Source organism: Lissotriton vulgaris, chromosome 2_1 (genome assembly GCF_964263255.1).
Source record: "Lissotriton vulgaris chromosome 2_1, aLisVul1.2, whole genome shotgun sequence".
Taxonomy (NCBI): Eukaryota; Metazoa; Chordata; class Amphibia; order Caudata; family Salamandridae; genus Lissotriton; species Lissotriton vulgaris.
The window spans coordinates 1,393,055,336-1,393,081,032 of record NC_141687.1 but is presented as its reverse complement, the minus strand read 5'-3'; the positions used below and the strand labels follow the sequence as shown (position 1 = coordinate 1,393,081,032).

General features: G+C 46.6%; 1 pseudogene across 1 annotated transcript in view; it reads left to right on the top strand.

Moving 5' to 3' along the window:
* LOC147732626 (nicotinamide N-methyltransferase-like) overlaps positions 1-25,697 on the top strand; it is a 170,856-nt pseudogene that overhangs the window by 123,373 nt on the left and 21,786 nt on the right. Inside the window, exon 3 of the transcript XR_015308480.1 lies at positions 11,021-11,025. The product of XR_015308480.1 is annotated as a nicotinamide N-methyltransferase-like (transcript). The remainder of the gene's footprint in view (positions 1-11,020; positions 11,026-25,697) is intronic.

Genomic DNA, 25,697 nt, shown 5'->3' with positions numbered 1-25,697 from the left:
CCCAAGGACAAGAACACTGCAAAGGAAAGGGACACTAAAATGTACCGGGACACTACTAAGAACAAGCCAACTCCCAGGGACAGGGCACCGCCCACGGTTCAGGCACATTCCAGAAACAGGACCCATCCTACAGGCAAGGCACCTCCCAGGGACAAGGGTTCGCCATGGACACGAGCACCATCAAGGACAGGCATACATCACCCCTGGATGCCCTGAGGCTGATGTTGGAGAAGGAACGTAAAACACATGTGTCAGCGGTGGAGTCCCCCCATACCTCTACTCCCATCCACAACCCGCAGAAGCAGAGGAAGGAGTACACTGTTGTTGCATCACCCATTACACATGATGCAGAGGGCAGAAGGCAGGGCCACAGCAAACGTCAAGCAGGGTCCAGCACGTCCCCAGAGAGCAGACACACACCAGCACTGATCCACCTTTGATGGGTGATGTTCATGATGAGGCCACACCACTTACCAGTCTAGTCATGTCCAGGGTGCCCTTCCATATCCCAAAGAAACGGAGACACACACCTGTGACACCTGCCCACCCCAATGTCGCTCAAGTACAGCTGCCCCCAGCTCCCAGAGCCACCCTGCCTCCCTGCCCATACAGCCCTGTGGCTCATCATTTCAGTGGTCCTAGTGGGTCAGCTGCAGTTCACTCTCATGTGTCAGATAGTGGCACTGTGTCTGTTGTACGCTGTCATGCCTCATGTAGTAGAACTGTGTCAGTTACGCCCACTCCTATTTCAGGTACTACCAATGTGTGTGTGTCCGCCACTCTCATGTCTCAGATGCTGGCATGGTATTTGTTTGTCACTGTGCACGGTCATGTCCTGGCAGTGTGTCTGGGTCTATGGCTCATGTGTCAGTCACTAGAGCTGTGGCTGTGTCTCACACTCCTGTATCTGGTGCTGGCAGTGTGTCTGAGTCTATGGCTCATGTGTCAGTCACTACATCTGTGGCTGTCTCTCACACTCCTGTTTCTGGTGCTGGCAGTGTGTCTGGGTCTATGGCTCATGTGTCAGTCACTAGAGCTGTGGCTGTGTCCCACACTCCTATTTCTGGTGCCGGCAGTGTGTCTGGGTCTATGTCTCATGTGGGAGTCACTAGAGCTATGGCTGTGTCTCCCAATCCGGTATCAGATCCTGCCACTGTGTCCGAGGATACTAGATCGAGCAGTCCACCAGATTCAGTGCTGTGAGGTGTAGTTCACATCACTCACATGTCATTTTACTTGATGTGTAGATAGTCCATTGTTAACACCCTTGCATTATTTATGTCCATGGGACGGCCGCTTGACACACGTCCTTGTGCTGCCTCAGATGTACCTGTTCTTTGCCATGGACTGTTGTTGCACTTCACCCCTCTCATGTGCTGCCTCTGATGTACCTGTTCTTTGTCATGGGCTGTTGATGCTCTGTGCCCCTCTCATGTGCTGCCTCTGATGTACCTGTTCTTTGCCATGGACTGTTGATGCTCTGTGCCCCTCTCATGTGCTGCCTCAGATGTACCTGCTCTGTTCTGTACCATGGACAGTTGATGCTCTTTGCCCCTCTCATGTGCTGCCTCAGATGTACCTGCTCTGTTGTGAACACTGCCCTGTTGCTGTTCCGATGCTGCATTGTGCCCTCTCATGTGCTGCCTCAGATGTACCTGCTCTGTTCTGTACCATGGACTGTTGATGCTCTTTGCCCCTCTCATGTGCTGCCTCAGATGTACCGGCTCTGTTGTGAACACTGCCCTGTTGCTGTTAGGATGCTGCATTGTGCCCTCTCATGTGCTGCCTCAGTTGTACCTGCTCTGTGCCTTGCCGTGGACTGTTGATGCACTGTGCCCCTCTCATGTGCTGCCTCTGATGTACCTGCTCTGTGCCTTGCCATGGACTGTTGATGCTCTGTGCCCCTCTCATGTGCTGCCTCTGATGTACCTGCTCTGTTATGTACACAGCCCTGTTGCTGTTATGATACTGCATTGTGCCCTCTCATGTGCTACCTCAGATGTACCTTTTCTGTTGTATCCAGTGCCCATGCTCCTGCCTACTCTAGGAGTTATTTAGTAATATGTGCAATAAAAAAAATCTAATTGTGTGTAGTGGTTTCTGTGTGTCATTCCTGGTTGTCTACTTGCATTGTTGATATATTGGTGGTATCGTAAATGCTGTTTACCCAACATGCACCTCCCCCCTCCTCACGCCACGGCCCCGGCAGGTACTCCCCTTCCGGCATTGATTGTTGTGTTTGCGTACCTGCGGCGGCGGCGGCTACGGTCCATGACTTGGTGATGGTGGAGCACGAAGAGGATCGGAAATGCGTTCAGAGCTGGGTCCATGACGGAGATCTGCCTGTGGTGGGTATCTCTCTGCAATGTTTTGGCTCTCCGCTGTGGTGAATCAGCCGTGTTCAGGCTGGTGGTTTTTCCGCTGCGATTTGCTGTGTCTTATTCCCCAATCATAATTACGTGGACGGTCGGAGGCGTCATTCCGTACGGCGGTGTCTCTGGTTGGTTACGTCCGCCACGGGGTCAGGTGTTTTTCTGCGGCGGTGCTTGTTCTTCAGTGGCGTACGTACATTTGACAGTGATTCCCATCCTAATGTGGCGGACGGACAGACCGCGGCTGGCGGACTGAAAAAAGGCATTTTCCACCTACTTCATGCCGGCAGACGTCCTTCCGTCCGCCATCCTAATGACCCCCCTAGTCTTGATTTCACCTCTATTTTTACCACCGCCCTTCTTTCCTGTCTCTTTAACTCACCTTTGCTAGTTGTTTTTTTTCCTTATTTTCTCCATTCGTCACTGCTTTCCATTCTCCTCCCTGTTCTCTCTTTTTATTTCTTTGGGCCTGATCAAAAACAGTCCCCCCATATTAGTGCATGTGGGCCCCACTGGTCATCAGTGTGGGATTAGGATCACAATTAGACCTGGGCACTCCCTAAAAAAGTGGCCCTCATTCAAGAATCGTAAATTATTTTGTACTTTTATATAACGTGAACTCGGCCTCTGGCAGAAAATAAGGAGAACCAAGACTAATTTATGTCCATGAGGGGAGAGAGCACAAAAAAATAGAGGAGCATCCTCGTTAGCCCTAACCACCACCCTAACTTTCCAGTCCTCCTCAGTGCAGCTCCTTGAGGCCTCAGCCGCACCTGGATGTAGCCAGGGGCCAGATACCACTCACTCATGCTTTGAGAGAAGTGCGGCCCGCTGTCATTTTGCCTCTGACAGCCGGCCTGAGGTGGGTCGGGCTCAGTACGTGTATGCAGAGGATGTGATCACAGCCTTTTGCGTTGTTCACTTGCAGACGAGACAGGGAGGGCCACTGAGTGGACTGCTTAGCCTAGCAACAAACCGGCCTGCCCACTGGCCCCAGCAACAGGCCCATGCCTAGCTGCCATAAGCCAAACGGAGCCTGCTGGTCATAAGCTGGGGGTGCAGCATTTCGTCCCAAAATGCAACTCATCACCATCTTTCCATCTTCACTGTGGTTAGAGACTAAACTAAGCACCAGAAGAGGTTCTAGTTTGTAAGACAACTGCGCCACCTTGACTTGCCTGTGTTTATGTACGCGTTAATGTGTTTCATAGGTACACGTTGCTGGACGTAAAGAAGGAGACGTTCTCCGAGCACCGATAGGTAACCTGAACTGGGACAGTGCATCACGGCCCTCCCTTACCACTGGCTCTGCTCCTCGGGTATGCCATTCATTGCTAGTCAAGCGACAGAAAAGTACAGCCATTAGATTAGGAAACAGGCACTCCCCGTGTGCCACCGTGAGAAGCCAGCTGGCCGGGAGTCGACGTCATGGCAGCTAGCCAAGGGCTCGTCTGGGCACAGCTGCCAAGGTTTCAGATTGCTTACGTGTGAGATTTTCATAATTTCAGTAAAATTGTGAGTGACATTCAACAACTATGAGTGACACTTTTTCCTCGCAAGCAAAATCAAGCAAAAAGATGTGGAATACATAAATATCAGAAATTACCCCTATTGGTGCTATATGAAGCTTTGCAGTAAGTGCAAATTTTTGCTCCAATGTACTTGCAATAAAGTAGAGCTCACATGTTGAGGCTAAGTTTGTTTATTGTATAGTTAATAAAAACCGTAACAATTTACATAGAACAACATTCTGCGAACATTAATTTAAAACAATTACCATTTTGTGTACAAACACGTCATAAAACGTATAAAAGACATTTTATGAGTCAGTATTTACACATTTCACGAACTTATAAAAGAACCTATAATATGAGTATGTGGAACTAGACATTATCTGCTCCAGTCTATTATTTGCTTCCTTTTTTGGCCCAAAAATACATTTGTCAGACTCCTAGTCCTGAGTCTAACAAATATTATTGGCAATTGTTGAATAGGTAATGTATTTAACTCAAGTAGTCAATAATCAAGCCTGTTTCGTCTCCTCCTCATTTTGTCGCTTTCGTGCCATATTGAGAGTATCTCATTAAATTGCTGCTGCTTTCAATAGTTGATCATGAGCTTGTAAAAACGTTATTATTTTACAATTCATTTGGGAGTCAGTTAGATCCAGTCCTTTAATTATGGCAGTTCTATACAAGCCTATTCCTCTATCCAAGAAAGCTCTTTTTTAAAAAAGTGACATGCTCTGGTTGCAACTTCTTGCAATGACATATAAGGTGAATTAAGTATTTCTTTTGATAGCCGCAAAGACTGCATTCTTTTGACTCGGTGTGCTTCCAGTGTGGCTCGTCAGCCAGGGTAGGAAATTTGCCAAAGCGCAATGTCATCAGTTGTCTTTTAATGTAGATAGAGAACGTGGAGTCTAGGTAGGCCGTCAGTTTAAGGGTTTTGCTGTTATTATTCACTGTCCACGAATGAGAACAATGAGAAAAGATGCCTTTATCTGCTATCAACGAACGAAATGTTGCTGCTTTGTTTAGTGCCAGCTTAAATGATGAGAAATGCAAAAATAACAATTGATGGACAGAACGCAGAACAATATCATACATTCCCCCCAGTACAGAGATCTGGGCCTAAATCCATCGTTTTTTTGCACTTCACACCACCCCAGTTCAGACATGGCCATATGCAAATCAGCCTTGGCCCTGTGCTTCATGGGAACAGTCCAGCCCGAACTGCCAAGCCATGTCTTTCCTCGACCGGAATCAAGCATTCTAGGACCGGTTTCTGGCTATCAGCCGTCTTTAGCCAGGATAGCTTGACTCCAGTGGTGTGGAGAGCATGGGACTCACGTCTGAGCATACCCATCCCACTCCGGGTGACAAATTCAAAAACAACAATTTATGGACAGAATGCAGAACAATATCATACATTCACCCCAGGAAATTAAAGGGTACATCATGTAGCATAGAGAATGCAAAGCATAAAGCCAACAGGGAAATTGTATTAACAGGATATAGCGCCTATCACCCAATAGATTAATTCATTTCATGTGTAATGTGGTTACCATGTTGCTACCAGGTGGATTCCTAACAGCAGACTTCATGCAGAAGCATAGGGAGAGGTTTCCACTCAACCGCCGATTAAATAAATGAGAAGGACGGGTTTAAACCTTTTCAGCCCATGTTCAGCACTTGAAGGTTAGTCAATAAGTGAAAGCAGAGAGAGAAGGTAAGCATATCAATCCATTTATTGGCATGGTACGCCCATCCATTCTGTTTTTACTATCTGGGCCATGGGACAAAAATAAAGTCCTAGCCCAGTGTACGCAGAAACACCCCAATAATTGTATAAATACTATCCACTGTTTCACATCCATAAAATGTCAAAACTCTCATACCAATTGGTCATTGTAGTTGACCATTTTTAGCACCAAGGTGCTTGCTCGTCTATGATGATACATATACTCAGGCTGCCCGTTTAACACTCTTATTGCTCGCAAGGAAGGGAGGGAGGAAGAACTCACACCATTTTGTGGTACATTACTTTTGCACATCCCAACTTGCACTCCACATATTCAGATTACACCCCATTGAAAGTTGCTGACCCACAACATCCCCCAGGTACTTCAATCACTTCACTCACCGCCATGCTCGGCCTCTTCGTGTTTGGACCTCCGACACCATCCACCTGCACCCACCTATTTGAAGATTCAGATGCTCAGGCGGAAGACAGGACACTCGGGAGTTGGGTGCCGAAACAGCTGACAGATGGGCGCCATCTTAAAATGTGTAACTCAACCTGGGAACCTGGGAAACCCATAGGCAGTTTCCTGATTGAGCAAGTCAGCACACGTGACGCGACGAGCAGAGAAGCAGAGGAGAGCAGGCGAGCAGGCGAGAAGATGAGCGAGCCGCTTCCACCCTCTTCGCCCGCACCACGCCTGCCGTGCATCGCAGGGAGCAGGGGGGGTGAGAGGCGTGAAGCAGCAGAGAGAGTGACCGCGAGCGGTATAAACGGGAGCAGTGTGCTGCAGTGAACCGCAGCGAGCCGCCACCTCTGACCTCTGACCACCGCGAGCCGCCACTACCGGGAGCCGCCACCATCAGGAGCTGTATATTGTACACTGTGTGGTCGGCTCGGTCTCGGTCCTGCACTGCCTCCACTTGCTTGCTTCGCCTTCCCCACAGACGAGAGCCATGAGAAGGGAGAAGCCCCACGCACACTGAGTGTACGTGTACACCCCACGCAGTGTACATAGCAGCTGTCGGACAGTGAGCCCTCTTCCCACCACCCCTGTTGCTGCTGAGCCTACTGAGCCTGTTTTGTGGGTTGTCGCGGACTGCTTGGCAGGGGTGACACAGAGGGGAAAGTGGGAGTGCGGCTTGAGGATACAGTGCACAAGCCACCGCTGCTCCCAACATTGTGGCTTATCCACCATTGACATTGACATTGTTTTACAAGGGGCAATTTCCCAGGAACTTTTCTAGGAATTTTGGCAGTGGCAAATCTTGCAACTGCCAGTGTGCTAGCGCTTGAGTCAGTGTATGACTGAAGCACGTGTATCCCGCCAGGGCAGGAGTCAGAAGTCATAGCCAGAGCCCGAGCTGCAGCACCAGCAGCACCAGCACCGCAGCACCTATACCAGCACCGCAGCACCGGCAGCGCCAGAAGCCCCAGCAGCAGAGGCAGTAGAGGCGGCTCCCTGTTGCTCCTGGTAGCTCCTGGTATCCGACCTCAGCGAGGGCAGAACAAGGGAATCTGTGCTGTCCCGGTGACCTACTGTTAGCGGGATTAGCTATCTCTGCACCATCTCTGAGCTGTGGACGCAAAGCCTGGAAGCCAGTAACAGAGCTGCGAGCGGGACGTGCAAGGGCCTCAGCATCCATAGTTTGGTCTTTTGGAACTTTCCGGTGTGTGAACCGGAGCGTGAACCGGGGCATCCGGAGAGCCCGGAGCCTGGAGTTTCGGAGGCTAACCGAGTAGCCAGCGTGGAGGTAAGTGGCAGTGGCAAGCGCGGCAGCCATTAGAGGCAGCTGCAAAGTAAGAGCCGAGGGTGCGGACCAAGGGGCTGCTTGACTAGGTCTCCCAGCCCGCGGTCACCCTGTGTGCTCCGCTTGCAGCCGCCCTCCCCCCTGTAAAAGAGACAGCCCAGTATAGCACGGCTTATGAGGAGAGCTATTAACTCTCCCTAAGCTCACACAACAAGCTCAATAAGCTAAAGGCTCCCACAGGGCAGCCACCTCAATAACCAGGATCACAAGTAAGCGGACCCTTTCACCCTCCCACACTACACATCACACAGCCCCAGCTCACAGTGTCTAAAGGCACTCAAAGGATGATGCCTAAAAAAATCAAGCTGAGCACGAAGGAGGAGGAGGAGGTGGTGGGGGCAGAGGCTAACCCTGAAAATACGGTATTAAGAAGGACCACTAGGAGCACTAAAGGTGCAAACCTCCAAAAGGTTCAGGACTCAGTCCAGGGCAACTTCCTCCCACAGGGTCTCATCACCCAATTCTTCCAGGCCCCCAGTGGCCCGATAACCATGGACAGGAGTATACAAGGACCCGAGGGCAGTGGTACACTGTGGTTGCCAATATCGCAGCAAGATCATCCTTGCAGTTACTCTTGCGACCCTGCAGACTCCGGAAAGGCCCAAAGCCTGGAAGATGTCCGGAGCCAGGTAGCCCTACTTCATTCCACTGCCAGAGCGAAAAGCCCGTTAAGGATCCTAGCAGAAGTTCACAGGAGCATCACAGAGGGTGTACAGGAGGAGACAGGTAGCGCAAAGCAAAACACGGGCACCGCACCCTCTCCCCCAACGAGCCCTGGGACACACCTGTGTACGCCTGTGACACCCCGGGCAACAACGGAGATGACCACTCCGGGCAAGGCAGCGCACCTGTGCACGCCTGTGACACCCCGGGCAACAACGGAGACAACCACTCCGGGTAAGGCCGCGCTAACGGCATCGTTCTTGCAAAAACTAGAACACTCAATAGAGCGGACATTAGAAAACACCCCCATATACTCCGCCAGAATTAACCCCAGGCATCCGCAGCAGACGGAGGCACGGAGCCCCTTGAGCCTAACACAACATCAAGACTCAGGCGATGAGGTCATGGTCAAAGAAGTAAACCTGTCCATAATAAGAGAAGTGCAAGACACCATGGCTAGGGCCTTATTATGGCAGTCAACAAAGATGGAGGTTCAAGTTGACCTCCTGCACTCAATTGCCCAGCACTTAGTGCGCCAAGACGACAAACTAGCAAAGTTAGAGGTGCTATTTGAAACCCATGCGGCCAATATCAACTTGGGAGCCGCCATTATAGAAAAATGGGCAAGCCTACCCGAAGTTCTAAAAGATATGCTCTCATTAGCCAAGGGCCTTGGAGAGAGGCCCCCTCTAACACAGTTGGCGCATAAGCCACCAGCTTTGACGAGAGTGCATGAAGTAATGAATGATCCCTGCACCACGGTCACCAGCTCATCAAAAGGTTCGCTGGCAGTGCCATGTAGCAAGCTCACCATGCCAGAACAAGGAAGCGGGGACTTTGAGGTTTTGGAGCCTGAAACCGAAAGCGACGATTCATCCGTCAGCATTCCTCTCTCGGAACAGGCCAACTGCGCATCGGCTGGTGCAAACGGTCCGCTTTCACAGAGAGCAAAAAAAAGACTTAAGAAACAACTAAAGAAACTTAAAACTAAAAGCAGGATCATACCATCAGCCACAATAACTTCTGGCGCCACCATAACTGAAAGTACATTTAAAACACCCTTTCCTATCTTCACCTCAAACCGTGCACTGAAGTCTGTCAAGCCCAGTGACGCACCACTTGTCCCTAGTGAGACCCCTAGACACTCAATCCCTGCTCCGGAGGGCCCCAGTAATGCGGTGGATCTTCCACGGCCCTCACTAGTGGTTTCCGGAGGTCCTTCCAGCGCCAATGATCCATCTGGCTGGGTCCCCCAACATAAGACAGAATCAACCCACCCTTCGTATTTGGGAGCGCAGCTGGGACTGCCTTCTCTGGTAGGTCCTCCTACCAAGGTACCAGGTAGCCAGCAACTAGGAGCTATATACAACAACCTCCCTCCCCCGAACGCTATCAATGATGAGTGGCAAGGACTGTCAAGAGAGGCAAGCCCCCCAAACACGAACTCCGACAGACAGTGCCCAGGTGACCGTCACGCAATCATTGCACACCCATTTCATCAGAGGCACGTGTCCCCCGGTGAAGGGGCACAATGGCGCTCCTCAGAAAATAACAAACCACTAAAAACTTACGAGCTGTTGTTCACCCCCAGATTTACAGCCATGGACTCCTTCGACATCCTGAACAGGTCCAATATCGTACGACTCTTCGGCCACATTGAACCCCTGGCACACATCACCTTGGGGATGATCGAGTGGGTGAAGTTCAAGAGCCTGGACACAGATACTCACGGTGATTCCACCATAGTCGGACTAGCAAACCAGCAAGCCCAAAAAGCTGTCCTCCAAGAATCATCCCAACTGGCAGAATGGGGTATAGAAGTCACCGCCCCCAGGGTTCCAAAATACCCGCACGTCCTCAGACCACACTATGGTCTACAACATGCCATCTCTGTTCTCAAAGGCACAAATTCCACGTGTTCTGACGGGGGACTGAAAGCCGGGAGGCCAAGATCCCCGCTAAAAATAAAACTCTTGCTAAAAGAAAAACAGCGTATCGTGCAACGACCTCAGCAAGGACCAGCCCTTTCGGAGGACACATGGAGACGGGGCTCCTAACCCCCCCCCACACATACGTAAACATCAGTCGCGTACGCCCACCAAGAGGCCAGGATCGCAACCTTAGCATCATCTCATGGAACATTGCAGGGTTAAATAACATCCGCAGGGTTACAGCCACCCATGACTATCTCGCACTGGGGGACATACTATGTATCCAGGAGACCTGGGCAAGGACCACTTCACCAATCGCTGGCTACCACGAATATTTCAAACCAGCAACCAAAAGGACGATCTTTGGTCGCCCGTCAGGGGGTCTCTCAATCTTTGTAAGCCACGCCTGCAAATTAAAAATAAAAGAACTATCTCTGGAGCCACCGGACCTACAAGCTATCTCAATAGAAGGACTGAGAGCGGACCAAACAACCCGACCGCTTGTATTAATCAACTGTTATCTCAACCCTGCAAAACTTCACTCTCCACACGGCTTGGAATCATTCACCACCGCCCTGGAAGATCTACTAATAAGCCGCTTGCACTATGATGTAATCATAGTCGGTGACTTTAACCTGAGAGGCCTGGATCTGCTACCCATGAAACCACCCAGCAGGAAGTCAGCCCAACTGATTGAACTTTTAGCAAATTACAACTTGCAATCCACCCACGGGATACAAAAAATGCGCTACCCCGCATGGTCTGCCTATCCGACCTTCAGAAATGTCTCCACTATAGACTATATCTTCATCAATGCAGGACTGGCTAACAAACTTTGCAACTTCACTGTGGACGACCGAGTCGAAAGCGACCATAGACCCCTTCGTGTCACATTCAACCTGACACGAGAACAGGCGGACTCCTACGCCGTAATTGGTATGACAACATGCGAAGAACACCATTTAGTCCTTAAAAGAATAAAATGGTCGACCAATCTTAGCCACAGTCTTAATGCATTCATAGCTAACAGGGCAACAGTACCATGGCCACAAGAAAGTGAATGTATATTACACCTATGGGAAACATTGACCAATGACTTACTGATAAGCCTGGGCAATACCCACCGATCAAGAAACGGACAAAAAAATCTCATCCCAGGTCACCAAAAAACCCACAGTCTTAAGCTTGCCAAGCATGCACTCAACAAGGCAGTGAGAGCAAAAAAGAAAGGTATCCACCTGCCAGGGGGGCTCCCCATTGCCGTTCTGCGAGCCAAGTACAAAAAGAACATCTGGGATCTGAAAAGAAAACGGATCGAACAGAATTGGCTGACAGTGTTTTCCATAATTAAAGGCAAAGATAATAGCAAGCTCTGGCGCTACATCAACAGCCTGTCATCAGGTGGTGTACATAAGGTTAACAGTGTTGGAGGAAAAGTATGGGAACAATATGCAAAGGGGCTGTATACTAGTGAGTCAAATCGAACGTCTCACGGTACAACCGGGTGGCCCAAGGCGGCAGCAGCTACCATCAGCCCTGAAAGTGCCTTGAACGATGTCTCATGTCCGCCCGTACCTGGAAAATTCTCGGAGGCGAAGATAGCAAAATATATCAAAGCCATCAGACCCGACGGTGCCCCAGGCCCTAACGGAATCCCCGCACAGGTCTTTAAGAAAGATCCTGCATTCTTCGCTTCCAAACTTACTCCTCTATTTAACCACGCATTCGCAACTGCAACCCTGCCATTCTCCTGGAAAGGCTCAATTCTCTTTCCTATCCACAAAAAAGGTGACCACTCGAATCCGGCTAATTACAGACTGATAGCCCTTCTTGACATTGAAGCCAAGATCTATGCCCGCCTGCTACTTAAGGACCTGGAAACTTGGGTGGATAAGAACGGCATACTCCCGCCCTCACAGACCGGCTTCAGGGCTAACTGTTCCACGCTGGACAACATCATAGCGCTCTCGTACCTCGCTCAGAAGGCCAACATGCGGAATAAGCTGCCCCTGTTCTGTTGCTTTATAGACTACTCAACGGCCTTCGACCGTGTGAACAGATGCCGGCTCTGGGCAAAACTAGAGTCTTGGGGGATCCCTAGAGATCTTCTAAAGGCCATAAAAGCACTTTACGAGGGGACCTGGGTTCAGGTGAAACTAAGCGCCACCTCTGTAACCACAAGAATTTCCACTGACTCTGGATTAAAGCAGGGGTGTGTTCTGGCCCCCCTGCTTTTCAACCTGTACACTGCAGACATGGGGCATGCCCTGAAAGATGCCAACCTAGCACCGCCCAGACTGGGGAAGCTGGTTCTGGGCACGCTCCAGTACGCAGATGACACAGTAATTATGGACCACACCAGGGTAGGCCTCCAAAGAGCCTTAAACAGTCTTGCGACGTACAACAAGGAGAACGAGTTACATATTAATGTGAGCAAGACCAAGATAATAATCTTTGGTAAATATCCACACAAAACTAAATTTTCATGGTCTCTGGGGGAACACCGAATCACCACGGCCCCATCCTACAACTATCTGGGCACATGGGTATCAGAGAGGGCCACCGCAGTCAAACATCTGAAGGCGCTTAAACCAAAAATCAACAAAATAATTACATCTCTAAGACGTCTAAGCTACAGCCTGGACAGTCCCTCTGCATATCCGATGCTGACAGTACTCAGGGCCAAATTGATCCCCGATATCACGTACGGCCATATAGCCTACCCAGGGGCTTTTGTGAAAGTGGTCCAAGCAGCACAGGTGAAAGCATACAAGATGGTGCTACGGGCCCCCAAACAGGCCAGGAACAACAGGGTGAGACTGGAAATAGGCCTGAAACGTCCTGAACTGATACTATTGGGGGAATTGCTAAAATACTACATCAGAGTTCTGAAGTCGCCCGAAAACACCTTAAAGCATGCGCTAAAAACCATCTTTGGCGAAGCAGGCTCGCCATGGAAAGCCCAGGTGGAACTAGCCATTGAACTTCTGAAGATCGAGGGGCGGAGTCTGCACTTACACGAAATTCCATATTCCGCCTGGGCAAAAGCCGTCAAGCGCCAAGTCCAGTCCATTTCCTTTGAGCTAGACCTTTCCTCGCTCCGGCCCAACCCACTAACGTTGGCCCTGGACAAGTCCTACACTCCCGGTAAACCTCAACCATACTTACAAGACTCACTAACAACCGAAGCAAGACAGAAAATTCTGTTTATGCGCCTCTTGGCCCTCAGGATAACGGACTTCAATCCACGCTGGGCACGCCCGGACGGAGCCACTGCCTGCCGACTTTGCAATTATCGCAGAGAATCCTGGCTACACTTGCTATGTTGCTGTACCAAGCTGGCCAGCGGCCGACAGCGTCCGCTACGTCCGGCACTACGCATTTTGGGCCACAGAACTTGCAAAGAGGCCTCGGATTGGTGTTTCTCTGAAACCACAACATGTTTACTAGCTAGGATAGGCAAGTTCATCCATCAAATTAAAATGGCACTCGAAGACCAATTAAAGGATACCATCCCGAAGAGCCCTGTGACCCGCCGTCCCAAAGTTGGCAATCCATAGATAATACAGGGACCCGCCGAAAAGAAAAGGGTTCCATCAGTCAGAGGTATCCAACCGGTGCCGACCCTGGGCCCAATGTAGTCCACAGTGCAACTGAGGATGTCAAACTTATATACTCCCTCCAGACTCTAGTAAGCGAGGTCTCACGTTGACTCTAAATTTTTAATTCCTTTAATAATGTATAGCACCAGTGTACATAGTCCGCACCGAGAACAAATATCGGTACTAATGGGCCAGACCAGTGTATACCGAGCGGGGGGGGGGGCTTTTTACTGCATTTTACTGTATTTTATTGAACCAAACTGTATTGTTCTATACTGTAATGATTTTAAGTAATCGCACAGTTCATAAATAAATAAACCTGGGATTCACTAAATGTAATATGGAACCCAGTGTCCCTTTGTTTTACAATTTCCCATATTCCCTCCTGCTATAGTTTATGTTGTGCAAGTTGATATAACACCTACAACTCCAGGACTAGAAGTAACCTGTGCTGCAGCACTTCCAGAACTACCAGTAAAACTTGTGTTGCACCCCTTTCCATATGTGTCTGATTATATGGGGTGGACGTTCAGCCAACAGTCCATCCAAAAGGCTGTCCTTGCATCACTGTCACGGTCTGCATTTCTCTCTCTCTCCCTCCTTTTTCTTTTCCTTTCTCCCTCAATCATGTCTACTCTCCACCTCCTCTGTTGATCATCCGATCTCGCGTCTGGGTATGCAAGCCTTGTTTTCTTCATCCTCCCTTGATATTGGTCTATTTGTTTTGTATGCACTTAACATTCCCATGCATTAAGCACTTCAAACTGTGTAGGTCTAGATAATGTTTTCATGGCAAAATATCCCTCTCAAATGATAAATTATTCTCAAATTGAAAGAACTGTAGTATGAAAACACCAATCTACCTTCTTTCTCTGTCATATTGTGCCAATTCTTAAGCCATTTAATAGTATGGAGCCCTACTTCTGTCACCATATAATGAGTTGGCTTGCCCTACGGTGAAGCTTCCCTGCTAATTCTAGTAGGCACACCTACATCTCCTCGTAACATATCTTATTGCTCTAAAATATCACATTTTTCAACCTTTTTATGTCAACAATTTAAATTTAATCCAAATTAAACAATTACCAATAGCAGCTCAGTATCCAAGAGACAATTTCAATGAACCCCAGCGCGAGGTTACACCAACTGACCTATCCCACCATGGCACGCTCGGACATCACTCTCACTCCTCGCAGCAGTCCACCCTCCTTCACAATCTTTGTCACACTCTCTATCTTTTTCACTTCTGTTTATAATAAAACATTAACTAGCAATTGTCTGCTACACTAGAAGAATCAAAGGAATCACTGATTTAAAGATTTCATATTCACAAATGAAACCTCGGCCAGAGGCAAGTCACTTAAATCAGAATAATTCCCTTCTGCGCAAAAGGTTCACCACACTAAATATAACTATATCTTGCATACAAAGGTTTCCTATCTCAATTCGGCCGTCGATTACGTCTCACGACAAACCCCACCCAACCCTAGCAGACAATTACAACACAGTCTCTTCTGCACCTTTATAAGGTCCTGGGATCTTAGGCCACGTTAAACCCAATAACAGCTTTAATAACTTCTTCATTTTAGCACCACATTCACACTACTCTCACAATATCTCCACCAGACATCACACAATCAGTATTGTACCACAAGCTAAGCATAATACTCAAACACACGTCCCTACTGATACTCACTCCTTCGCTTTTGCTGTTTAAACACACGCCACTGGAACTCCATCTATTTTCCATGTCTCAATCCTGAATTCTGGACTAGGGTCACTGGGGTTGGGGTCCAGATTATTCTAGGTTAGGTTCTAACTCCATTTACTTCAAGAGCTGACCATCTGATAATGCTAGCAGCTGTTTGAGCTTGGGTCCAGCCAAACATTTATCTCCAGAGGTGCGATCTCTAACAGCACGAGAGGTAAATGGAGAAACTATCACATGTTAACATCTCATTTCAGTGCAACCCATTTGGCCACACAATAATCCACCTGACAACTTTATCTGAGTTTAGTAGGGTTTATATATACATTTAGAAACAATCAATGTAGACCAATCTTAACTTAATCGTATAAAAGTACAGAAAGACCAAGATAAGGCCAAATCTCCTGAAGAGATTTACCTGATATAAAACAAAGCAGACGAGTAACTCTATGACAATAATGCAGACGATCAGGAAAAGGAATTGAGTATTGAATTTCATCAGATGGTTCTCCAAAGTAAACATGATCAATTTATCTCTCCCTGCACTACCTTAAAAGGGGGCAACCCTAAGCTAAGAAGCATTTGATTGGGATGAAATCAGAAAGGTGTCAGCTGTCGGAGTCTTCAGTAGAAGGCACTCCATCAAGTCTAGTAGCATAAAGCCACACAAGCAAAGGCATAGGTCTGCTCTTGTGGAAAACACTAAGATGACTACCCTGTCTCTCACTTCTTTCAGCATAAAATATCAAAAGCGGTCAGTGTAGACAATCCAATGTGATCTTTGCTAGTGAATATGCATAGCTCGGGTACAAGTGTATACTTTTACCACCTTTCCCACATCGATAAGTTGTAACTTCATGCAAAGCCCTAGCACACCAATGTACACATTATCACAAGGAAACATTTTTAGATTCCAGATGAGCCCAATAATATATAGGATGCTTTAATATTTGTGTCTTGTTCAGAATCCAGCCAACACGTGTTTCGTCGTTCGGGACAAGAACCCACGACTTCCTCAGGGCTTTCAATCTTCGACTTGAAATGGAATGCCTTCTGGCTGGTTATACTTCCGTCCCAGCCCCAGTCTGGCTGGGTAAATGATCTAACTTTTTAGTACTCACAAATGTATGTTATAAACACTTGGGACAAACTTCTTAGGTGTCTTCTATTTTGTCCATGGTTAGTGTGGTCATTACATAAGCTGTGGGTACATATTGTTAGGATCATTTAGACAAATTAATGACTGTTAGGGTTGATGATCAGTTGATCAGGACTTTTTGGACTCTTCTCATTGGGCAAATTGATGCCAAGGTATATTATCATTGAGTCCATTTTGCCCAACGAGAAGAGTCCAAAAAGTCCTGATCGACTGATTATCAACCCTAACAGTCATTAATTTGTCGAAATGATCCTAACAATATGTACCCACAGCTTATGTAATGACCACACTAACCATGGACAAAATAGAAGACACCTAAGAAGTTTTTCCTAATTGTTTATAACATACATTTGTGAGTACAAAAAAAATCGTGCTGACAGAGATAGAGCTCCATTCCTCCATCCCCTATCAGCCAATAACCACACTACAATAGAATATTGACTAGCCCATGAGTAAACATTACTTGCATTAACGACATATTTTATAATATGTTGTCGTTTTTTGGACATATTTTGTCTTTAGAATTTCACTAAATATGGTTTCCAATAAGATCTGTTTTATCACTAAGAGGGTATTACCAAAACCTTAGTCCTCTCTCTAGCTCTAAGCACTGTAAACTCTGATATCGATAATGTTCACAAAACCATTCTCTAGATATATGAGCCAATTTAAGTAGTATTAGAATGCCCTTATGTATCACAATTGTGATCTAAATATCTGAACAGATGGACGATTTTAACCCCTTCCATGCTCATGACGAACCCCAGCCGTCATGCACTACGGTGCTCGTGTGCTGATGACGGCTGGGGTTCGTCATGGCCCGCCCCTGTTTGTGCTGTTTACAGCACACCAGGGGAATCGCGGCCGCATCGAAGGGGTTAATCCACAAAATGTAAACATTTCTATTTTTGAAATTTGATCGTTTATAATTACCCCTTGATTAGATTTCAGTTACACAATACGGATAAATACCTGCCGGATTCCACATACTCGAGAATAGATTGTAATTGTAAAACTTTATCAATCACCGTAGTCCTCTTTCTACTTCCAAACAAAAAACACGTACCAGATACGGAGCAGTTCCACAGTGCGGGTGAGACTATCGGTTACCAACTCCGGATTGAGACTCTCTAGGATTAATACGGTAAAGTTAAAACTCGCTTTGTACATCTCTTCCCTTTTAGCTTAGGACCAGAAAATCCTGCGCTCCTGTTAAAACGTGGTTACATTCCATTTCAGGTAATTATACGTTTATTCAGGACACCTCGATCTTTTACATCTGATATGATGTAGCTAAACATCAGTAGTCACCACAGCGTTTCCCTAGCGAGTTAGCCAGATAATTTAACCCTTTAAAAAAAAACGATTACAGTGATTATGAATTAAGTGAGCCAGAGATTGAAGTTAAAGTACTTCTTTCATCCCCTCAATTGACTAATAAAAACAATGAGTTACTTCTAAATGTCACCTCCTTCCCAGCACAACAGGATTGTCTTCACAAGCACGATCTTTTTCAATCCGCATTAATGCAATAATGATGCATTTTTATTATACACCTCCAAAAGAGTATTATTGATGAGTGCTACATCTGTACCCCAATGCTTCTTTATGTTTCTTTTCATTACAGGTACAACATACCTATTTGGAGACAGAGTGGTAAAAAACCACTATATACCACACAAATTGTGTGAATTATATTTTTAATTCTGTGTGTTTGTCCTGACAAATGTCCCTCAGACCCGGCTGGGCAAGATGGGACAGAAACATGTCGACCTTTTCTGAAGTGATATTAAGAGATCCATTATCACGATCTTCTATTATACCCCTTGCTTTTTAACTACAAAAATTCTCACTTGACAATTAAAACAAACTCTCACCTGGTTTAAACTTTATGTGAATATATCCTTCCACTTTTGGGGGTCCACTTTTATCTCTGGACACTACCACGCTACACCAGAGATTGCCTCAGGCTTGAGGCTGGCATACAGCACAAATTTGGAACACCCAATGATAATGCCATAATGCATATGTGGGGCGGAAAAACGATATAAACCGCAAAAGTAACATAGCGTTTATGAGGGTGATCCATAAAGTCTATCTGTAACGTGGTTACAAGTGTCTATTCTCTATTGATTATATGGACCTTTACAAGGACCATGGACAAAGGGGCTGCCTCAGGAGGTAGATTCAATTTACAAGTTGTTTAGGCGAGCACAGATTTTAGAAATTGGTGGGTTCCCTAAAATCTGCGCGGGTTGTATAGCAGAGGGCCTAGCCTCAATAGGCTTCGCTCAGCCAGACAAACGGATCCCTCCACCTGGTGATCCTTGATTAACCCCCTTGCTCACAAGCCCGCTAGGTGCTCTCCTTTCACTTATAAATGCATGTGGATCAAGTGCGCTAGATGCTGTAATTTCACTTATAAATGTTTGTGGATCACCCTCCTTTGAGACTAACCCCACAGGCAAACCCAAATCTGGCTGCATGTTATGGTCATCAATTAGGTTAGAACAGCCGCTTTGAGACTCCCACTTATTTAAAAAACAGTCTAAACGGGCACATTTTTTAAGGATGCCTGCCACACAGGTATTTAAAGTGTCTATAATATCTTGGGCTACACTTGTAAGTACCGCTTCCATCCGGGTGCTAACAATCTCCTCTACCATATTCCGGATCAGATCATCATTGTCAGCATTTACAATTGTATCATTTTTTGGTTTACCCCTTTTGTGTCCTTTATCAGGTTTAGAGTTTTTCCTTAGAGGAGTCTTTTCTCCCTTTTGCTCTGGGTCCTTGACCCATATATCCTCACTCCCTGCAGATAGCAGTACTTCACTGGACACCGTTATTGCCTCCCTCTGGATAGCGTCTTGTGTTGGGGATTCCATGGCGGATATTAAAGGCGCTTTCAAGACCACAACTCTGGGTTCCAAGGGTATGGGAATGCTGAGTACCGAGTTGTTGACATCATCGTTCCCCTCACCCTCTTTGGGATCCAAGCGAAGTTCCTTTTCTGCGTTAGCGATTTCGGGCTAGATGTAGGTAAATCTAATTTACCGACTCACAAATACCGAATTTTACCGATTCGGTATTTATGAATCAGTAAATTAGAAGGAGGCAGATGTAGGTAAATCAAAAATCTAATTTACCGAATCTGTAACATTCGGTATTTACCGATTCGGTAAATACCAAATCGGTATTGCCCATTGATTCCTATGGGCCTTGAAGCCCATAGGAATCAATGGGCAATACCGATTCGGTATTTACCGAATCGGTAAATACCGAATCCTGCAAGGGTGCAGGGGGTGTCACTTTGACACCCTCTGGCACCCCAAGTACAGGCTTGTGTGCCATGTGGCACACATACATGCCCTAAGGGCATGTCTGTGTGTCACATTGCACAGGAGTGCATGTACAGATGTTCATGCACACCTGAATTTGGTATTTTACCACACAATAGGATTGTGTGGTAAAATACCGACTTTTAAGGGCCTGTGGCACTCTTAGGAGTGCCAGCTACATATGGATTTACCGAATCGGTAAATATACCGATTCCGTATTGTATTGATTCTGTAAATTTACTGATTCAGTAAATTTACAGAATCGGTAAAATATAGGCCCCTACATCAGAAAAACATAATACCGGTCCGGCCGTTACCGACTGGTATTAGGGCTCCTACATCTGGCCCTACATCTTTTAGTGCGCCATCCGCCAAGGCTAGATAGGATATAATAGTGGGGGATTTTCGAGGAACCTTGCCTTTTACACCCCCCTGGTCATTACTGCACAGATGTTTCCGCTTACCCATTATGCCGCTGTTAGAGGGTAAGCCCGGCCCGGCCTGCTTCAGCCTCCGACGGCCACAGATGGCCCGCCCTTTGCCCGGGCTTAGCCCGGCGCCCGCCCGCGCACATCTCACGGGATGGCGGTGACGTATTGCTTATGAGCGCTACGGGCAAAAATGGAGGGCTATGGGCGTCGCTGGCTGCCCCCAATGGGGCTGGTAGTCCTTGCTGCTTGCCCCCTCATGCCCCAAACACTCAGCGCTGCATCTCCCACTGAGCGGGAGGCGCGAGGTCTTTTTGTGGGTAAGTGCCACATATCATTGGGATCTTATGCTACCCAATTCTGGCAGACCCTACAACCCTTCTTTTGGGTTTTACATCAGACACCTTGGAGGTAATGGCAACAATAGGGTCATTCCCCTATAGACATGGGAGTGGTCAATCAGCTTATTGCTCTATATGGGAAAAAGAAGGCTGTAGTGTCTTGTGAATATGAATGACAGGACCCTTCTGATCTCAGATGGACTGCGTAGGAGAACAACATAATCGATTGGGTGTGTCTCAGTGTGGTTAATAACATTTATAACGCAGTCCATGCTGTTAATGGATGCATTCTGAAGAATAAAGATGTGAACTACAGAGCTCCGTATGTGGCATGGTCATTTGCATGCTACCCGGCTGGGGAAGACGCTACAACTGACGATGAGTAGGAGATACACGTCCCGAAAAAACAAGACTGCTCTCTCTGAGAGTTTGCCGAGGTCCAGCAAACTACTGGTGCATGAAATGTGCACCTCAGTAGAAGTGGAGAAGTCTACCATTGGCATACTTGGAGTCAAAGTGCCGCTTTATCCAATGCAAGATTTTTGAAGAAGGCGAAGGCCCCATGGAGAAGTCTATTCACAGTCGGCCTAGAACCTGCTGGGAGGTCGAAAGAAGAGGTACTGCGCCAAAACGTACTTCAGAGCCATCATATGTATAGAAGAATAGGGCTAAAGGCAACAACAATCAGGTAAAAAGAGGCACGGAAGGCAGTGACAGCCAGGTTCAAAAGTGCACCAAAAGCAAAAACAGCCAGGGGCAAAGAATCGCTAAAGGCAGTGAAAACAAGGTACAATGCAGAAGGTTGAGAACTGTGATGACCATATGCAAGACATCTATCACTCACTGCCAAAGATGAAAGAGTGGCCATACGACATCAGATCGGCCACTACAACAGCATTGCAAGCATGCGGTCAATTCTTACAGGAGGTGCCGGTCCAAGTGCGCACCAGACATCACTCGCTGGCCCCGCTGTCAACGTCAGTAAGGTCCACTACTGGTTACGGTAGCAAAAAGATCATCAAATACTTGAACAGCCTTGCAGGTGATGAAGTGAAAGAAGTGATAAAGAAAATACCACAAGCTGATGGAATATCTTACCATCAAATTAAGGAGGCATTCAAAACAAGTTCAATCCAATGTCGAATGTCAACTATGAAAGGTACATTTTCAAGCAGGCAAGACAGCAAGCTGGTAAAACGATGCATGAGTTTGTCGAAAGACTTGATACTCTCTTCAAGCATTGCATGTTCATCAAATTCAATGATAAAGAAGCCATACATATCCGATTCGTTGATGGTTGCCTGTCCGACTAGTTCAAATGACAAATGCTGACAGAGACCCTTAGCTTAGAGAAGGTACTCAAGGCTTGTGAGAGCAGAGGAAGGTGCAGAATGGCAAGCTGCTGATATGGAAGCTGGAATAGCCCACAGCAAATCAGCATTGAAAATCAAACGTAAGCAGGGACCCAAGGCCGATGGCCATTAAGTAATTACCCAGAGGAAAAAGAAGTTGCGTTTCTGATGTGGATTCTCCTTCCCACACAAAGGTAAATGTACTGCCATCGGACAAGTATGCAAAGAATGCTGGAAAGAAAACCTTTTCTTTACGGCTTGCAAAGCAAAAGAGGAACTAAAGGCACCACATCAAGAAGAGAAAATAGATGCCAGAAAATTCCAGAAGCACGCTAGCCACACCCACAAGGCCAAACAGTGACATCAGTTGAGGCAAGTGGAAACTAAACGAAATTGATCGTGATCAAAGTTGTCTTCTAAAGGCTCTTCGAAGTCATTTCCAAGCAACAGTAAAGACGATGGGTGTGCAATGATGATTTCAACCACTAAACGACATGCGCATGTAGGCTTGGCTGCATGCATTGAAGAGCCCAAGTCCAAGAGATATTGCCATTTGAAACAATCAAATTATTTTGGAGAGTAGACTAAGATCACACTAAAGGTGAATGGTTGCTCCATACCTTTTTCATCAACAGTGGTGCATCGATAAACATCATGCCAGCAGAAAAATATAACGAACAGTCTCTGGTGCCCCGTCTCACACCATCAAAGACTGAGGTGCACACATGGGCTGCCTCCAGTCCATTGCACCGTCAAGGATCATTTGTGGGAACCATGCGACACAAGAGGACGAAAGTACGAGTGCCAACTCATGTTTTTCAACGTCCTTCCTCAAGTGAACATTTACTCAGTTTCAGTGCTGACATGGGGCTGATCTCTATCAATTATAACCTGAATGCACATGCTGAAATATTGAGGCAGTTCCCATTGTTGTTTCATGGATTAGGAAAGCTTAAGACAATGAACGTGCATTTTCACATTAAACGGTACATTCATCCTGTTCCTCAACAACATAGTCAAGTTGCTTTCCATCTACTGAAAACTGTTGAGAAACAACTCAACACACTGTTAAAGCATGATTTAATTAAACACTCTACTGGTCCGACTCCATGGGTTTTGCCCATAGTGGTAGTGCCAAAAAAGGACAGTGGAAGTGCTAGGTGCATTTTTGTTGATATGTGCCAGATTAACAACACAATTGAGAGAGAACAACATCCAGTTCCCCCATTGCAGCCATGATTACACAGCTAAATGGCGCCATACTATTTTCTCATCTTGATCTGAACAAGGGGTATCATCAACTCGAACTAGAAAAAAACTGCATGTACATTACTACCTTTCCTACCCATATTGGTTTGTTCAGATACAAGACAAAGTTTTGGGGTGTCGTCAGCTGCAGAACTTTTTCAAGATGTTGTTTGCTTCATAATACACCCTCTGCAAAAAGAACGACTGATGGACAGAATGCAGAACAATGTCATACATTCACCCCATTACAGAGATCTGGGACTAAATCCATCGTTTTTTGTTCACCATGCCATTAAAGTTTGGACCCAGCCTCATGCAAATCAGCCTTGACCCTGCGCCAAATGGGAACAGTCCAGCCCGAACTGCCAGGCCACGTCCTCTCTGGACTGGAAACAAGCATCCTAGGACTGGTTTTGTGGTTTCACCTCTCATCATCCAGGATAGCTTGACTCCAGTGGTATGGAGAGGACGGGACCCATATCTGGGCATACCCATCCCACTCAGGGTGACAAATGTAAAAAGAACAATTGATGGACAGAATGCAGAACAATGTCATACATTCACCCCAGTACAGAGATCCGGGCCTAAATCCGTTATTTTATTTCTCATCATGCCAATAGCCATATGCAAATCAGTCTTGACCCTGCACCCAATGGGAACAGTCCAGCCCGAACTGCCAGGCCAGGTCCTCCCTGGACTGGAAACTAGTATCCTAGGACTGGTTTTGTGGTTTCACCTCTCATCAGCCAGGATAGTTTGACTCCAGTGGCATGGAGAGCACCGGACCCACGTCTGGGCATACCCATCCAACTCAGGGTGACAAATGCAAAAAGAACAATTGATGGACAGAATGCAGAACAATGTTAGACATTCAACCCAGTACAGAGATCTGGGCCTAAATCCAATGTTTTATTGCTCACCATGCCATTCCAGTTTGGACCCAGGCATAGGGAAATCAGTCTTGACCCTGCGCCGAATGGGAACAGTCCTGTCCACATTCTCTTAACTACATTGATGATATACTGGTATTTGGGGCCCCTCAAAAGGAACATGATGAAGCCCTAACACAAGTATGCCATTTACTTGATGATGCAGGTCTCACTTTGAACATAGAAAAGTGAGAATTCTTCTGCCATATTTTTTCTGTAAAGGGCGTGACACCAGAACCGGCTAAAGTGCAAGCCTTACCATCCAATTGTCCCCCACAAGAGGTGACCATGCTGCAATCTTTCCTTGGTATGGCCAATTCCTGTTCCAGGTACATTCAAGACTTTGCCACAGTCAGTTTCCTATCGAGAGATGTAACAAAACGGAACGCTCTGTTCAAGTGGTCACCTAAATATGATCAGAGCTTTAAGAATATCAAACATGCAATTGAGTACATGTCTGCAATGGCCTATTTTGATCCAAAACTACATACTGAGAGTGTGGTCGATGTGAAGCTGGGTGAGATCCTTGCCCAGCACAATGGACATGACAGTGCTCAGAGACACATTGTGGCTTATGCGAGCTGGAGTCTATCACAGACCGAACATGCTTATTTCCGACCTGAGAAAGAAAACCTAGCTGTAGTGTGATTTTGTGAAAACTTCCATGTCTTTCTATATCAAAAGCACTTCAGCATTGTCACTGATCACCAGGCATTGCTCACCATTTTCAGAAATCCGAAAGCCAAGTTTACCCCCTCGCATCAAGCAGAGGGGTTGCGACTGCAAGAGTATGATTACACTATCGTGCATAGAGAATGATCAAAATCCTGCTGACTATTTTTAACAAGTACCATTACAGTGTCTCAGTATGCCATCTAAAGCGGCTGAGGCATATATTAACTTCATAGTAAAGTCAGGCACGCCTGCAGCTATATCTGTGGAACAAATTTGTGCTGCCATGAAAACTGATCAAGATATGCTTGCCCTCACAGACATTATTGGACAGCAAAGCTGTTGGAAACATACTGGAATCTTACGAACGACTTTGAATATCAAAAGTTCAAGAATGAGAGAGAAGAACTTTGTCACTCAAGAAGGCACAATATTACGCGGTTTGAGAATTGTCATTCACAAGAGTCTGAGACAACCAGTCATTGAACCAGCGCATGAGGGTGATAGTGGCATTGTCGCCACTAAGAGAGCTCTCTGAGACCGATAGTGGTTTCTTCGCCTTGATGAAAGAGTTGAAAGAGAATTAAAGGCCTGCTATTTGTGTAGCTGGTTATCTCCCAAATCACTACAGCATCCACTAATTATGTCTGAAATTCTGAAGCAAGTGTAGGAGAGGATTTCAATAGATTTGTTTGGACCTCTCAACAATGGTAATCATTGATGAGTACTCATGATTTCCCCTTGTGGAAGAACCATCATCAACCACACACGACAAAGTCATTGGGACTTTAAATTCCATTTTTGTAACATGGGGTGTTATCTCCTTTCTTAAGTCTGACAATGGCTCAACTTTTCGAAAGCTGGGAGTTTAAGAACTTTCTCGCTAATATGAATATT